At 52.1% G+C, this 16,967-nt stretch overlaps 1 non-coding gene across 1 annotated transcript; it reads left to right on the top strand.

Annotated features, from left to right (window-relative positions):
* Positions 1-2,102: 2,102 nt before the first annotated feature.
* Positions 2,103-2,264, top strand: LOC132248065 (U1 spliceosomal RNA). The gene has a single exon (XR_009459420.1). It is a non-coding gene; the product is annotated as a U1 spliceosomal RNA (small nuclear RNA).
* The last annotated feature ends 14,703 nt before the right edge of the window (positions 2,265-16,967 follow it).

The raw sequence follows: 16,967 nt of genomic DNA on the forward strand, positions 1-16,967 counted from the left end.
GTAGGGGGCGATGGTCCAGGGCTAGGATGAGGCCATGATTGCAGGAGAAGGTTGCCCTGATTGGTTAGTACAGTGACTGCCTGTTCTGTGACAATTAGAAGCAGCTAGAACCCAAATGGACTTTACCCAAGGACCATATCAGAGGGAAGGGGCAAAGTCCTGTTGCACAATTTGCCAGCCGTTCCAGGTGCACAACCCAGGAATCACCCTGGCTGCAAAAGTAGAATGGCTGAGATAACAGGTCCCACATGGGACTTCTGCCATCACATCTATCTATGTCTTGAACTGTCTTAGACTGGGGAGGAGGGAAGACTTGGGGGTGGGGGGGGAGGGTTGCAAGAGGGATTTTTTTTCATTCCTACTGTATCACAACTGTGGCAGTTCTCATACATAGGTGCATATTATCTCCTGTATCTGACCTCAGAGTGCTGCCTGCCAGCCATGCCTGTGGTGATGGCAACTGGGGTGGGGCATGCACCAACAGTTGTAACTGCTTTTTACACTTTGCCTGAAGACCTCAAGGTCTGCCTCCAGGCCCCAGACCTCTTATTGGTGTAATTTACATGGTAATACTGATTCTTCATCATCTTGGACTTGGCATGTAACTGTGACCAGTGCAAAAAGCAGAACAGGGAACTTGTGCTGATGCTGCTGGCTACAGCTGGGGGAAAGGAACCCATCTGCTGAGTGGGTCCCTCTTCAGATTCCTGGCACAGGTCTCACTGAGGACTGAGCCAGGCCTCCTTGCAGCAGGGAGGGCTACTTTCCCACAGCTGAAGCCAGAAGTGGCAGCCTGAGTTCCCTGAGCCACTTTTCACCATACTAGAAACTCTTGTGGAAAGGGAGTCCTCCTGTGCAGACATAAGCCTGGCCCTGCTCCCAGCAAAAGCCAATCAGGAAGCTGATGGTGGTGGGGGAGTCCACCCACCAGGGTGGCTCCTTTTCCACCATCCTACACACCAGATTTCCAAAGAGTGAAAATCAGTACAGGGAACCTGTGATGCCACTGCTGACTTCAGATGGGGGAAGGGAGCCACCCTCTCCTTGAGGATTCCCCCACAATTTGCTGGCTGGGATCTGAGAAGGGGGCCTGTAGCAGAGGGAGCTCCTTTCCTCCCTCCCCGCCCCCCCCCCCCAGCCTCTCTGCTGACAGTTCCCAGCTGGCAGGGGGTCAGGCACTGGTGGGGGGGGGGCACACCTGGGAGGCATACAGGATCACCCCTCACCTGCTGACCTTGACTAGTGCAGGTAGGCAGTAAACCATTCCCCACCACCACCACCCCCAAAAAGCACATGTCTGTTTGGTTGGAATGTACGCTAGCTTTTGCATTCTAAATAAGGTGTGATAGAGTGCTTTCTACCAGGGACTTTTTGAACATCTGTACTTAACCAGTGAGACCAACTTAGTTATATCCCTAAAAAAAAAATGAAAAAAAAGGAAAAAAATCCTGTCCTGAATTTAGGCAGATCCCTGCTCTGAGTGCTGGCTGGATCCCATTCTGAGGTGTCACATTACAACAACATCCCATCTGAGAGAGACCTGAATCTGAGCCCAGCATTCTACTATGGGTTGAATTACCTAAAAGTCATATTCTGGATGTCTCTCCAGGGTAAATCAAAGTTACCATGACAAAGTTGATACATTTAAACAAGAAAGAAAATGAAATTGTATCAATTATATATCTCAAAAAACAAATGAGTAAAAGCTTTCCAAACACTTGTATCTTCTGAGCTGGTTAAAGTTATGTATACTAACTTGTCATGTCTGAAATCTTCATGTATTTCACTCTTCTGTCATCTGTCATTGTATCTTTCCAACAACTTGAATGTTTCAGAAGTAAAATGTATAGAATTCCATGGATTGATGTTCAAATAACAGCCTTGTAAAAATTTGCATGCAGTCAGTGTGATATAGTACAGGTGGGAAATGAGTAAAGTCATATAACTCCATAATCCTTTTCTGTAAGTGCTATGTATCTCTGTTTAGACTTGTATATGAATTTAGAAAAGTTGTATCTAGCAAATGAATGGCATAGAGGGTATCTGAAAGTACCATATGGATAGGAAATGGTTACTTTCAGAATTGCTGACATCACATAGCTTAAATTACCTGGCAGGGGAAATACCATGTCCAAGAAGGTGATTTTCCCAAGGTGAGGCTCACCCATTGCACTTTGGGTGTGCTGACCCCTGAAATTTCCCCAAAGTAAGGAATCTCATCTGCATAATATGTGGTAGTGGGAGACTACATTTCCACTCTCCCTACAGAAAAAAAAAAATCTTGCTTTCTTGCTTTCTTTATGTCTTTCAAAATGGCCACTGACAGGTGTGTTTGCTCAGAGCTTTAAGGGGCAGCAGGGAGGGTCAGGGTTTGCTCCAGTCCATGTATTTCCTGACTGATGGGCAGTGTTATAAGATCTACCTCACCACTGGGGACACCTCATGCTTTTGCTGTGGTAGCAGGTCCCACCTGGCTACCCAGTGCCAAAGAAGAAGCCAGCCATGGCAGAGCCTCCTGCCACCTGGCTACCCAGTGCCAAAGAAGAGCCAGACATGGTGGCTCATGAAGCTCCATCAGGTGATGGGAAAGGGCTTAACTCCCAGTCACTCCCCACTTTATCAGAGTGAGCTATCTCTGTGGTGGTGGACCCTGCCCCCCCCCTTTCCTCCTCCCTCAAGGGAGGACAAGTTCAAGATAAAAAGGGGTCTTCTAAGAAAGCCTCATTATCCCCTGAAGACCTCCCCACCACTTCGATGGGAGCTGAGGTTATTGAGCAGAGTCCTTCTTTTGTGCCTGCTTCCTTGGCATCCCCACCAGACCCTGTAGTACTTGGAGGTGACCTGGGGGTAGGGGAGGTGGTGGGGGAGTCCAATGGCCCTCCCTCCACCTATCAGATCCTTGAGCTTGCTGAGGTCAACAAGGAGGTTGGACCTTTTGGGAGTCACAAGCAGCTCCGGGAGCAAGAGTGTCCAGCCCAGAAGAGCACCTCACCCAAGACATCAGGGACTGATGTGTTCCCCAGGACCTCTCAGGCAATGCTACTCCCACAGGGCCTGAAGCTGAGAGTCCTGGTGAGAGGTCTAGTGTCCCTCCTGGGGTTCAACAGTTCTTGGTGCCTGATGTGTACAGCTCCTCCTCCTCAGAGTCGGACTTTGATTCTGCCTCTCAGGAGGAGTTGACAGAAGTCCTGCCTCATGAGGTAGTGTCCCCCATTTCAGCTAAGCTGCCACCCTCAATAGGGAGCATCCCCACCACTGGAGGTGGAACCTGTCCTGCTTCTGAGGAACCTCCCTGTGTCAGTTACTCTGTTGAAAGCCTTATTGAGTTTCTTGACCAGACCAAGCACCACTGGAGGGTTGCAGAGCATATACATAAATAGTTCCCATAACCTAAGGCATTTGTGGTGTCTGCTAAGGCTGCAGCAGCAGTGCTGCACTCCAATCCAGGAACTCAGCATTATAGTTTTCACCTTAGCAAACTTGTGGGTGATGTTGGGCACTTGTTATGAGAAGCACCAGCTGGGGAATTGTAGGCCTGGTCTTTCCCTGCCCTGCATGTGTGATCCTCTGCTGTTTCTTTCTCTGGTTTTTTGGCTTTGCCTGTCCCCCTTCTACACCCTTCACACTTAACGCCTATGGCTGCAGAGACCCATGAAGAGGACAGAACTCTTTGATTTCCTGCAGCAAAAAAGGCTGGACATCACCTTTCTGCAGGAAACACACACCAATACAGCTAATCAAGCTGACTGGCATGCTGCCTGGAATAGCCACAGTTTGTTGAGTCATGGCACCTCCCTCAGTGCAGGGGTCATGATCCTTCTGTCACCACAGCTAACGCCTAACTCAGCAGTAGCCCAAGAGGTCATCCCTGGCCACCTGCTCACCATTTGCATCCTGTTCATGCAACATTGCCTGCTCCCAATGAACATCTATGTGCCCACTGCTGAACTAGAATGAACAGCCTTCAGTGAGACCCTGGCAGACTTCTTGAGGAGTGCAGCTGATAGTCATGACCTTCTCCTGGGTGGAGACTTTAATTGCATAGTTGACACGTGTTGACCCAGAATGGGCTTGCAGCCCCATCCATCCTCAGCCTGGAAGCTGTGTACCACTTTAGAGGCAGCAGACCTTGTTGATGTCTGATGCCATCTCCATGCCAATGCAAGGCAGTATACCTGGTTGAAGGTGACTGCCAGTGGCATCTCCATGACGTGCCTTGACTGCCTGTACACCACTAGACACCACCTACCACTCCAGCACAGCAGCCACATTGCCCCAGCAGGACTATCACATCACAGATTGGTTTCTTGTACTCTGAGTCTTTCTGGCTGGACACATTTCTGGGTGACCTACTGGTGCCTCAGCACTAGTGCATTGTAGGACACTCACTTCTACGACTGCTTTGCTCACTTCTGGCTATCATGGGAGGCCACAAAAGCCACATTCCCCTCCTGAAAGCAGTAGTGGGATGTGGGAAAGGTGCAGATTAGAGTTTTCTGTCAGCAACACATGCAGTTGGCAACAAGAGAGCTCCACCTCTGTGTTCGGGAGTTGGAGGAGGATGTGGCTCAGCTTGAGGTGTCCCTGTATGATGCTGGCAGTGATGCAGGGATGCCTGAGAGTCTTAAGCTCTGCAAGCAACATCTGAAGGAGCTGGCAGAGAGTGTAACCTAGGGTGTGAAAGTCTGTGCCCGCTGCCAAGAACTGGCAGAGACCGATACCCAGTCCCACTTTTTCTTCAGCCTTGAGAAATGGTGAGCTGTGTGGAAGGTCATTGACCATCTTAGGAGCCGAGATGGCCAAACACTCACAAATCCTATTAAGATCCAATGCCATGCCATTGCCTTCTACCAGGAACTGTTTTCAGCTGAACCGATTTGCCTAGAGTCTGTTAAGCACTTACATGATGGCCTGCTTAGTCTTTGCTTATCAGAGGCTGACCGTCTTGAACGAGAACTGTCTTTGGAGGAACTAATGGCTACTGTTAGGGACCTCACCTAGGGCAAAGCCCCGGGCATTGATGAGTTGCCTGCCAAATTTTATTAGACCTTATGGCCTCTCCTCAGCCCCTGCCTTGTGCGTGTCTTTCATGAGTCTTGTGGACTAGACAATGCCAACCAGCTGCTTCTGAGTAGTTCTCACCCTTCTGACTAATAACTTGATACTTGGCTGTATCAAGAACTGGTGACCAGTGCCCCTCTTGTGTGACAATTACAAGATCCTGGCCAAGGCTTTGGCCAACTGGCTGTACACCATTATGACTTCAATCATCGGCCCTGAGCAGAGCTACTGCATGCTGGGCAGAACCATCCAGGACGATCTATTCCTGCTTTGAGACCTGCTGATGGCTGTACACCTCTGTGGTCTCAATATCGGGCTTGTCTCCTTGGACCAGGAGAAAGCCTTCAACTGGGTTAGCCATGAATATCTGTTTTGAACCCTAGAGGCCTTTGGCTTTGGCCTATCTTTACCTCTACCCTCCGGTCCTGTATTAGGACATTTTGAACCTCCTGAAAGTGAACGGCATGCTCTGTGCCCCATTTCCAGCCTGCAGAGGCATATGCCAGGGCTTTCCTGTGTCAGAAAAGCTGTACACCTTGTCCATTGAGCCCCTACTCCATGCACTGTGGTGGTGCCTGACCGAACTAACTCTTCCATCTGCCTCTGGCTCAATGGGCTGCTTCTCAGTCAGGCTGATGGCATATACGGACGATGTGACTGTCCTCATTAGCACCCAGGGTGACATCCAGTCCTTGGGCCAGGGTTAACTGCCCACAGGCCTATGAGCATGCTTCTTCAGCTCATGTGAACTGGACCAAGGGTGAGACCCTCCTTCTTGGGCCCTGGGTCAACCCCCTCCCCTGCCCCGACTTGCCCAGGGGTCTTACCTGGCATTGAGATGACCTCAAGGCCCTGGGGGTTGTTCCTCGGGCCATAGGTCTTCTCAGCACAGAACTTAGAAGACATCAGTACTGAGGTGGAGCGATGCCTGGAGCGATGGCTCTGGCATCTGCCCAGCCTCTCCTACCACAAGCAGGTCCTCATTGTCAACAACCTGTCAACATTGTCAACAACCAGGACCACAGGCAGGTCCTCATTGTCAGCAGCTGTGATGTTGTGGCACCACTGCACTGTGTTGGACCCCCCATTGGACCTGCTTGAGAAGCTCCACTGGCTTTTTGTGGACTTCTTTTGGGATGGGAATCACTGGCTGCCCCAAGCCATTTTTTTATTTGCCAGTGTCCAAGGTGGGGGCAGGGTTTAGTTGATCTGGAGCATGCTTTACAAGCCCTCCATTTCCAAAAAAAAGGGTGATCTCCAATGGTGGTTGCTACATGGAATACTGGAGCACTCTTGTCCACCACATGGACCAGACTGCATCAGTGGCCTGTCCCTTTTGTCTAGGGAGAGTGGAGGAAGACCTTAACCATGCCTTCCTCAGATGTCCCTATCTGTCACTGCTGTTTGTTGTCCTCAGCTCTTTGCTTGAGGCACTAGGTTTGGACCTTGTAGAGGCCACCTACTCATTTTCCTTCCCATACCATGTGGCAGATGGGGGTATCACCTAGCTGGGCAGCTTCTTACTCGTCCGGGGTAAAATGGCCACCCTCAAGTGCTGCAGGAACCAGCTTGACAGGGCCAGCTCAGATGATGCCCTGAGGCTCTTCCAGTTATTGGTACGGGCATGCCTACCACTGGAGTTTAAGCACTCTGTACTCCAGCAGATGGTGCCCGCCTTCCAGGCACATTGGGCAATTCAGGGGGTGCTCTTCAGTGTCAAGGGTGGCCATTTAGTTCTTGCACTGTGATACTGCTTGTGCTAGGGTACCCACAGGGGTCTGAATGGGCTGATGTTGTACTGGATGCTTTAGTATTTTAGACTGTGAGGGCAGGCCAAAGCCCCAGGCTCTATCTGTTGCATCAAGGTCCCTACATGGGCCGTATTTTATTTTTCCTTGTTGGATTGTTACCCCCTTTTTCCCTTAATAACCCTTTATAAAAAAATAAAAAGGTCTTTCTTTCAAGATGGCCACCGACAGGTGAAGCCCTTCTGAGCTCCTGCAGCTCAGGTGCCCTCTGCACATTCCCCCACATGCCCTGCCCCCCCCCCCCGTTCCTCTCCCCATGCCCCCAAAACCTTGCCTTTCCCCAGCCTGTGCTTGGGGATCCCCTCTCTGCCCCTTTCCCCCACTTTCTGAGCATTTTTCCCCTGGGATCTGGCAGCCTCGTTTGCCTCTGCCCCTCCCCCACCCTGCCTGAGCTCTCCTTTTGATTCCTGCTGCCTGCCTTCTCCAGAGCCCCTTACCTTGGTCTCTGCCATCTCCTCCTGCCTTAGGGCTTGCTTTTAGCCCCTGCAGGGTTGCTCTGCCCACTCGGGCCGATTTTGGGGCTGTTTCAGCCCCCTCCCAATCCCAGTCCCTAGCATCAGGCTGAGGCTTCTTTTTTTTTTTCCTCCCCTCCTGTGGGAGAGTTAACCCTCTCCTCCCCGGGATGGCTGCCAGCAGCCAGGGCACTTGGCATGGGGATGTCTCTGTGGACCTTCCCCTCAGCCATGGCCTGTAGATGCATGCCCCTCTCCACGTCAGGGTGGAGGACTGTGCCAGGGTTTTAGCCTGGCCATTGAGGGCACTTTCACCAGTCTCACTTGGAGTTCTCCTCCCAGAGTACAGCCCCACCGATTCTCGGTCAGCAACATCCAGTTCCTGCTGGAGAAACCCCCCTAGGTAGCCCCCAGCTATGGAGCCCTCTTCAACCTCTTAAACCAGACCAAGGGCCAGAAGAGTGTGGCAGAGAGTATCCGGCAACGGTGCCCAGACCCCGCACGGTTTGTCCGTGCCACTAGTGACACGGCGAGGCTCATGTGCCAGGACCCGGGCACGCGTCAACATGCCTTCCGGCTTGAGAAGCTGGTGACCCAGGTGAGGGATGTGAGGGGCCGAGGTGGGCCCGTGGAATAGGGTAGGGCAGCGATAGGCCTTCCCTTGTCTCTGCAGTTTTTGCCTGGATCTGTCACCTTCTCTCCCAGCTGTACCCTGCCTACCCTTCCTCTCTATTCTCCTGCTTATGGCAGTTACCACAATTGCCTTGCTAAATACCAATGGCTGCAGAGACCCAGTGAAACGGACAACCATCCTGGAGGGCTTGCAGCAAAAGTAGCTGGCGATCGCCTTCCTCCAGGAGATGCACAGCAATGCGCACTTCCAAGCTGACTGGCACGCTGCCTGGAGAGGTCGCTTGTTTCTGAGCCACAGCACCAACCTCAGCACAGGAGTGGTGACCCTCCTCTCACCGCAGCTGCAGTATGACTTGGTGGTGACATAAGAGGTCATCCCCGGCCAGCTGCTGACCGTCCACTTCACCCTGGCACACCAGAGCTTGCTCCTCATCAACGTCTATGTGCCCACTGATGGGAGAGAGAGGGTAGCCTTCCTAGAGACCCTGGGCAACCTCCTGCGTTACGCCAGTGAGAACGATGACCTGCTCCTCATGGGCAGAGACTTCAACTGCACTGTTGACATGCTGCTAGACCGGACGGGACCGAAGCCGCACCTGCCTTCAGCCCGCAAGCTGCAGTCCATGCTGGAAGTGGCAGATCTCATCAACGCCTGGTGGGGTCTCCACGCTGACGCACGCCAATACACTTGGGCAAAGATGAATGCCAGTGGGATCACCATGGCCCACCTCGACCACTTGTACATTGGCCAGCACCATCTGCTATTACTGCGCGGCAGCTGCATCATCCCATCGGGCCTCTCGGACCATGCCCTGGTCTGCTGCGAACTAAGCCTGCCTGTCAGAGCAGGCACGTGGGCCCCTTACTGGTGCCTCAACATCAGCCTGCTGCAGGACACCCATTTCAGGGACTGCTTTGCCCACCTCTGGAGGAGCTGGGAGGCTGTGTGAGCAGACTACTCCTCCTGGCAGCTGTGGTGGGACATAGGGAAGATCCAGATCCAGACATTCTGCCAGCAGTATTCCCAGCTGGTGGCAAGCGAGATCCGCCACCGCACCCAGGAGCTGGAGGAGGACATGGCGGAGCTTGAGGCAGCCCAGCTCTGCATGGCCAATGACACGGCACTACTCAAGAGCCTCCAGTCTCACAAGAAATGCCTGTGGGAGCTGGCAGAAGGCGTGGCCCATGGCACACAGGTCCATGCCCACTACCAGGAGCTGGCAGAGGCCAACGCTCCAACCGGCTTCTTCTTTGGCCTGGAGAGACGGCGGCTGTGGCAAAAACACTGGACCATCTCAAAACCCCAGAGGGACCTCTGCTTACATACCCAGGTGAAGTGTGGGGGCATGCCATCACCTTCTATTGGGACTTGTTTGCAGCTGAGCCCATTTGTCTGCAGGCCGCTCAGCAGCTGCATAAGGATCTGCCGCACCCCGGCGCTTCACAGGGCAAGGTCCTGGAGCACAAACTCTCCCTGGCAGAGCTCAAGGCTGCAATGCGGGGGCTTGCCTCGGGCAGGGATACGGGCCTTGATGGACTGCCCGTGGAATTTTACAAAGCCTTGTGGCCTCTTCTTGGGCCCAGCCTCTGCGTCTTCTGCGAAAGTCTTGCCAACAGGACCCTGCTGACCAGCTGCAGTCAGGCAGTGCCCCCACCAAGAAGGGGGACCTCGGCTGCCTTAAGAACTGGCAGCCTGTCTCCCTTCTGTGTGTCAACTATAAGATCCTGGCCAAGGCGCTGGCAAACAGTCTCCGCACTGTCATGGCCTCTGTCATCGGGCCCGAGCAGAGCTACAGTGTGCCGGGCAGGACCATCCAGGACAACCTATTTCTTCTGCGTGACCTGCTCATGGCTGTGGAGCTTTTTGGCCTGGATCTCGGCTTGGTCTTCCTGGACCAGGAGAAGGCCTTCGATCATGTCGACCACCGGTACCTGCTCGGCACCCTCGAGGCTTTTGGCTTCAGGCCACTTTTCATAATGGCACTCTGGGTCCTGTACCACGACGCCTCCAGCCTGCTCAAGGACGGCTTGCTGTGCTCCCCATTCCCAATGTGTTGTGGCATATGCTAGGACTGCCCCGTCGGGCATGCTGTATGCCCTGGTCATCGTACTGCTGCTGCACGCTCTGCAACATCTCCTGACCAGCCTAGCCCTGCCACCGGCACCAGGCCCGACCACCGGCCACCCGATCCAGCTGACGGAGTACACGGACAATATGACAGTCTTCCTGGGCAGCCAGAAGGATGTGTGGGCCCTGGTGGACTGCCAATGCACCTACAAGCTCGTCGCGTTGGCCTGCATCAACTGGGGCAAGAGTGACATGCTCCTGCTCGGGACGTGGGGCAGCAAACCATCTTCGGACCTGCCAGTAGGCCTCACATGGCACCAGGAAGGCCTCAAAGCCCTGGGAGTGTTCCTGGGGCCACTGGCCTTTGCAGCCTGCAAGTGGGAGGACCTGGCAGAGGGAGTGGAGGCCCGCCTTCAGCGCTGGTGCTGGCGCTTGCCTGCCTTCTCTTACCGCAGCTGGGTCCTCATCACCAACAACCTGGCGGTGGTGACCCTATGGCACCGCTGCATGGTGCTGGGCCCTCCACCGGAGCTACTGGAGAGACTGCAGTGGGTCCTAGTGGACTTCCTGTGGGATGGACGCCACTGGCTCCCGCGAGCTGCCCTCTACCTGCCCACCACCGAGGGGGGCCAGGTCCTGATCGACCTGGCCAGCAGCGTGGCCGCCTACTGGCTGCAAGTCCTCCAGTGGCTCCTGTATGCCGAGGGCCACCTCCCATGTTGGCAGCTGGCGTGCTGATTCCTGCAGTGAGTGGGGGGGCCTCAGATTTGACCGGGAGCTGTTTCTGCTGGACCTCACCTTCCTGAACAGGGCGGTCCTTCCCCCATTCTACTGCAGCATGGTGCGGGCCTGCTGGGCTGCCTTCCATCTCTGTCCCCAGGCCAGGCACCTGCGGTTCCCGCAACTGCTTCAAGAGCCCTTGATCTACAACCTGGCCCTGCAGCATGTGGTGCTGAGCCTGGCCTCCACCAGCCTCGTGGCTGCTCTCATCGAGGTGCACACCACCTGCCTGGGGCACATCCTGGACCCTGCTCAGTTGGACTGGTTATCACCTGAAGCCCTGGCTGCCTGGCTGGCACTGTGTTGCACTCTGTCTGCACTGCCGGTCAGCTTCTGCGGGCCATTAGGGCCGCCCTCCCAACAGAAGCAGCGACTGCCCTGGAGGGATATCTCCAGGCTCACCAGACTCTCCCCACTGCAGATGCTGCAGCAGATGCCTTCCCACCACTGCCGGTTATCCCAGTGGTGCCCAGCGAGTTGGCTGAGCAGCCCAACATGCTGCTTAGGCTCCTTGTGCCCCCCAGCAGCAATACAGGCTGCCCTTTTGGCACACTGCCCCAGAAGGGCCTCTACATGTGGGTGGTGCACACCTGGCATGCCCAGGTGCTGGCCGGATGCCCTGACACCGTGTGGCAACAGTGCCTGGCATGGCCTGGTACCCCAGCGTGGTGCACACTGTACAAGGCGCCCACCGCCAAGAAGACCAGTGACCTCCAACGACGACTAGTGCACGGCATCCTGGCCACTGGCACCTTTGTGCGCCACCTGGACCTGGTGGCCTCAGCAGCCTGCCTCTTCTGCCTGGGGGTGCCAGACGAGGACATTTTCCATGCTGTCCTCAACTGCCCCTGGCTGCAGCTGTTCTTTGCCACTCGGAGTTCTGCTTTGGGCACTGGGCCGGGACTTCTCAGAGGACTTCTACATCCACTCTTTTCTGTACCGGGCAGCTGAATGGGCCACAGTCAGCCTGGACAACTTCCTGCTGGGCCAGGCCAAGAAGGCCACCCTGAAGAGCCGATGAAACCAGCTCACCGGGACCGGAATGGTCGATGCCCTGCAGCTCTTCCACCTGCTGGTGCAGGCGTGCCTCTTGCTCGAGTTCAAGCATGATGTCCTCCGCTGGACAGTGCCCACCTTTGAGGAATGCTGGGCCCTCAAGGGGGCACTGTGCCGAGTCGAGGTGGGACACCTGCTTCTTGCCCTGTGACACCACCGGCTGCTCAAGGTGCAGATATGCGTCCAGCGAGCTGAGACCTCGGACTTTGTTCATGTGGGCCCAAACCCGATGCCCTGATGTCCCCATGGGAGTCTGGAACTGTAAATATGTAAATAGTCCTTTTGTTCATTGCAGGTTTTTTGTGTTTTTTTAGTCTAGAGTATACAGGCAGGCCTTGCAGGCCATGAGCCCAGGCCTTGTCCATGAGGCCCAGATCTTTGGGCCAGCCTGTACATACTCTCTACTGGCCCCGATTTGTCACCCTCCCTGGAATAAATGCCTCTTAAAAGTCAAAGTCTAAGCCAAGATGCACCAGGAACAGTGATGGGGGAATATATTTATTTAGATTATTATAATTATTCTGCATTTTAACTTCCAAATTATGAATGCAAACACTTACAATCCAATTCTTTCCTGATAGAAACAGGTACAACTCCACACATGAAAAAGTATATCAACTCTTCTTGACTTGACACATGCCAGATCAACACTCAGGATCTCAATATTGTGCTGTTAGATAGGAGGGCATAATACAAAATTGTATGCACAAACACACATACACAAACACACACTTCTGTGGCTGTGTGTTAACCCTAGGTGATGTTTGGAGTAACTAGGTGCTTGGGTTTACTCGGGGTCAACATGCGCTGGGGTTACTTGGGGTCAAGGTGCCCTGGGGCTACTTGGGGTCACTGGGGCTTGGGGTTACTTTGGGTCAATTGGGGCTGGGGTTACTTGAGGTTAATTGGGGAGAGCCAGGAGAGTGGACGAGCAGTGCTGGGAGGAGTGGTGGAGCCAAGACTAGAGAAGCCAGCAGGGAAGCTGGGGCCAGAGGCAGTGGAGGTGAAGCTGGTGGAACAAGGTAAGCCAGGGTCCAGGTTGGGGAAATGGCTGGAGGCTATGGGGAAGCTGCAGGTGCCGTGGGAAACTGGGCTGGGTTGGGGAACTGGCAGGGGGCTGGAAGGCTGCGGGGAGGCTGTGGGTGCCAAGGGAAAACTGGGCTAGGTTGGGGAACTGGCCAGAGGCAGGGAGGCTGCGGGTGCAACAGGTAAGCTGGGGCTGGGTCAGGAAAGCAGCCAGGGGATGGGAGGCTGCAGGGAGGCTGTGGGTGCTGGGGAAAGCAGGGAAAAGCAGCAGAGTTAGGTCTGAAAGGCTGCAGGTGCCATAGGTAAGTTGGGGGCTGGGTTAGGGAACCGGCTAGGTGTCAGGAGAAATTGGGTCCTGGGGGAAGCTGGGGAAGGCTGCAGGGGAATCCAGGGCTGAGAGGCTGTGGGGAAGCCTGGGAGAACCAGTAAAAGCAAAGAGAAATGCGGGACCAAGAGGCAGAGCGGGGGTGGAAAGAAGAAGCTGGGGGAAGCCAGGGAAGAGGAGAGGATGCAGGTGGCTGGGTCAGGGAACCAGGGACAGCCAGGAGGCTGCAGGTGCCAGGGAGGAACTGGGGACAGCCGGGGAAAAAGGCTGGGATGAAGCCAAAGGTGACAGGGGAAAATAGGCAGCAAAGAAAGCCAGTAGATCCATCTGGGAAGAGAAAGTGGAGGTGGCAGGGCAGAGAAACAGAGAAGGTTGGGAGAGAAAGGGAAAACCATGAGGTGAAGATTGGAGGGGGGGGGTAAAGGGGAACAAAGCCAAGTTGAGGGGCAATAAAACAAACCAGGGGTAAAAGCAGAGATCAGAGGGCCAACCAGAGAAGGCAGCTGGGAGATGGAGGCAGAAACAGAGGTGAAGTAGACAGTTGGAAGAGACAGGATAGAAGAGATCAGGAAAGCAGTGAGATCAAAGGGGTAGAACCTGGGAGGCAGAGAGTCAGTGGAGCAGAAGTGAGGGGTGGTGAAAGTTGAGGTTTGGAAGGAAACAGAGGCGGGCTTTAGAGAAAATCAGAGTTGGGGTTTTGGAGGTGGCAGAGAGGGAGCCAAGATGGCAGAGAGAGAGAGGGAGGGAGAGAGAGAGAGAAACAGAATGGTCAGAGGGGCAGAAAACAGAGATTGGAGCAGGATCAGGAGGTGAGTAAGACAAAAACCCAACTTGGGCTTCCAAAATAATGTGTTTATTAAACACACTACATGGCCTCATGAAGTTATTGGTTTCCATACACACACACACACAAAAATGTACATACACACCTACACAATGATAGCAGGCGAGGAAAGGTTTGGTGGGGGATTGAAGTAAAAGTGTGTAAAAACAGAGTCCAGGTCCTTTGCTTCAAGAAAGAAGCTGGGTGATAGCTACCTATCCTGGGCTGTGAGTTGATTCTCAATGGCCAGTCAGGGTCTTCTCCAGCAAGGTGTTGCCTAGATGGAAACATTGACAGGGCCTCTGGGTGGATAGGTGGTGTGGCATGGTGCTGGTCTAGATGGAGAGGGCATCCCAAGGAGGTCAAACTCTACCACCCCTTTTATAGGGGTGGGCTACCTGTGTCTTCTATGGGAAGGACAAGCCCAGGAAAGGGCCAGTCCTGCTCAGATTCATACATGCAGATCCAAGTATCCTCATTGTCTGGTGGGATACTATGGTGGGGTTGCTGGTTTCTGTATGGTCTTTGTCTTCCAAATGTTGGGTTCCTAAAGGTTCTTTATCTTTCAGTTGTTGGGTTTTATGTCTGTTCCTGAGTGAGGTCTGTGGTTCCTGGGTGAGTCAATGCAAGGCAATGTTTCGGTCGTTGAGTTGATGGTCTGGTCATTACTGGTCATTCAGTAGGGGCTTGCTACAATTATGCTTCAAGCACCCTCATTCATTCAGGAAAAAAATGTACATAGGAGGGATGGTATGAGTCACAGTTGCAACATACTCTACAATAGGGTATGCCTAGACAGGGGACACAAGGTGGAAGCTTATTGTAAACCATACAATATTAATATGAAACAATAAAAACAATGCAAAAATGATAGGAATACAATGTAATACAATATAAAGCAGTAAAACTCAATACAAACATAACAGAACACTATTTACAATATAAAAAAGGGATTATTACATTAATTGCATACAAGAACTTATCTTACCTATGACTACTTATAATTACTTATAAGTGATAGAGAGGGCAGAGAGAAAGACAGAAATGGTTGGAGAAGGGGAGGGAATGTATTTTGAAGTAATAAAAAAAAGAAAAACTGGGGGGTTTTGCTTAATAAAAAAAAATAAGAAAAACTGGGGGTTTTGCTATACTCTGACCTGTATTCATAGTATGATTAACCATGTCAGTTTAACCATGATATATAGATTTATTAGCACTGATTTTCACTGTAAAACAAATTGTGGTATTGCTTACAAATTATTTGAATAAGTTGGCATGACTTCCTGCTAAATTGGTTGTAGAAAGAAAATGAGCCAGTAGGAAAGAATTGAAACAACTACTTACTCTTCCTTTTGAAAATTCTTATTTTCATCTACTCTCTCTTCCACTCACTGTTCCATCCTTGCTAGTCATTTATGAAATTAGTATCAATTCTGAATTGGGTCAGTAACATAAAAATATTATTCCATTTTAGTATACATAGAATCATAGAATCATAGAAAGTTATGGTTGAAAGGGACCTCAGGGGGTCATCTAGTCCAACCCCCTGCTCAAAGCAGAATCAGCCCCAACTAGATCATCTCAGCCAAAGCTTTGTCTAGCCAGGTTTTGAAAACCCCTAAGGATGGAGCTTCCACCACCTCTCTGGGTAACCTGTTCCACTGTTTTACCCCAGTGTGCCCTCTTAGTGAGAAAATTCTTCCTAATATCTAACCTACATTTTCCTTGCTGGGAACTTGAGACCTTTGCTCTTTTTTCTGTCATCTGCTACCTCTGAAAATGTTTAGTGCCATCCTCTTTTGAACCCCACTTCAGATAGTTGAAGGCTACTATTAAATCTCCTTTGGTCTCCTCTTCCCTAGACTAAGTAAGCCCCGAGTCTTTCCTCGTAAGTCATGTCCCCCAGGATACTCACCATTTTTATCATCCTCCACTGGACTCTCTCTAATTTGTCCACATCCTTTTTGTAGTGGGGGCCCCAAAACTGAAGACAATACTCCAGATATGGCCTGACCAGTGCTGAATAGAATAGAATAATCACTTCCCTTGACCTACTGGCAACACACCTAGCAATGTAGCCCAGTATGCCCTTAGCCTTCTTGACAACTAGGGCACAGTGCTGACTCATATTCCACTTATTGTCCACTGTAATCCCCAGGTCCTTTTCTGCAGAGCTGCTGTCCAGCCTGTCAGCCGCCAGCCTTACTCATGCATGGAATTGTTCCGTCTTCAGTACAGGACTTTGCACTTGTCCTTATTGAACCTCATGAGATTCCTCTTGGCCCAATCCTCCAATTTGTCTATGTCGCTCTGAATCCTAGCCCTACCCTCCAGTGTATCTACTACTGCCCCCAGCTCGGTGTTGTCTGCAAACTTTCTAAGGGCGCACTCTATGCCATCTTCCAGGTCATTGATGAAGACACTAACAAAACTGGCCTCAGGACCAGCCCCTGGGACACTCCATTGGAAACTGGCTGCCAACTAAACATTGAGCTGATTATTATTCTCTAAGCCTGTTGCTCCAGCCAGTTTTCTATTCACCTTACAATCCATTCATCTATCCCATACTTCCTTAGCTTACCTACAAGAATGTTGTGAGAGACCGTATCAAAAGCCTTACTAAAATCAAAGTACACCACATCTACTGGTCTCCCGATATCACCAGAGCAAGTCACCTCATCACAGAATGCAATCAGGTGGTCAGACATGACTTGCCTTTGGTGAATCCATGCTGATTATTCATAATCCCCCTTTTCTCCTCCAAGTGCTTAGAAATGGATTCCTTGAGGATCTGCTCCATGATTTTTCCAGAGACTGAGGTTAGGCTGACTGGTCTGTAGTTCCCTTGATCCTCCTTTTTAACTTTATTAATTATGGGCACTGTGTTTGCCCTTCTCCAATCATTTGGGACTTCTGATCACCATGAGCTTTCAAA

Source organism: Alligator mississippiensis, chromosome 1 (assembly GCF_030867095.1).
Source record: "Alligator mississippiensis isolate rAllMis1 chromosome 1, rAllMis1, whole genome shotgun sequence".
Lineage (NCBI taxonomy): Eukaryota > Metazoa > Chordata > Crocodylia > Alligatoridae > Alligator > Alligator mississippiensis.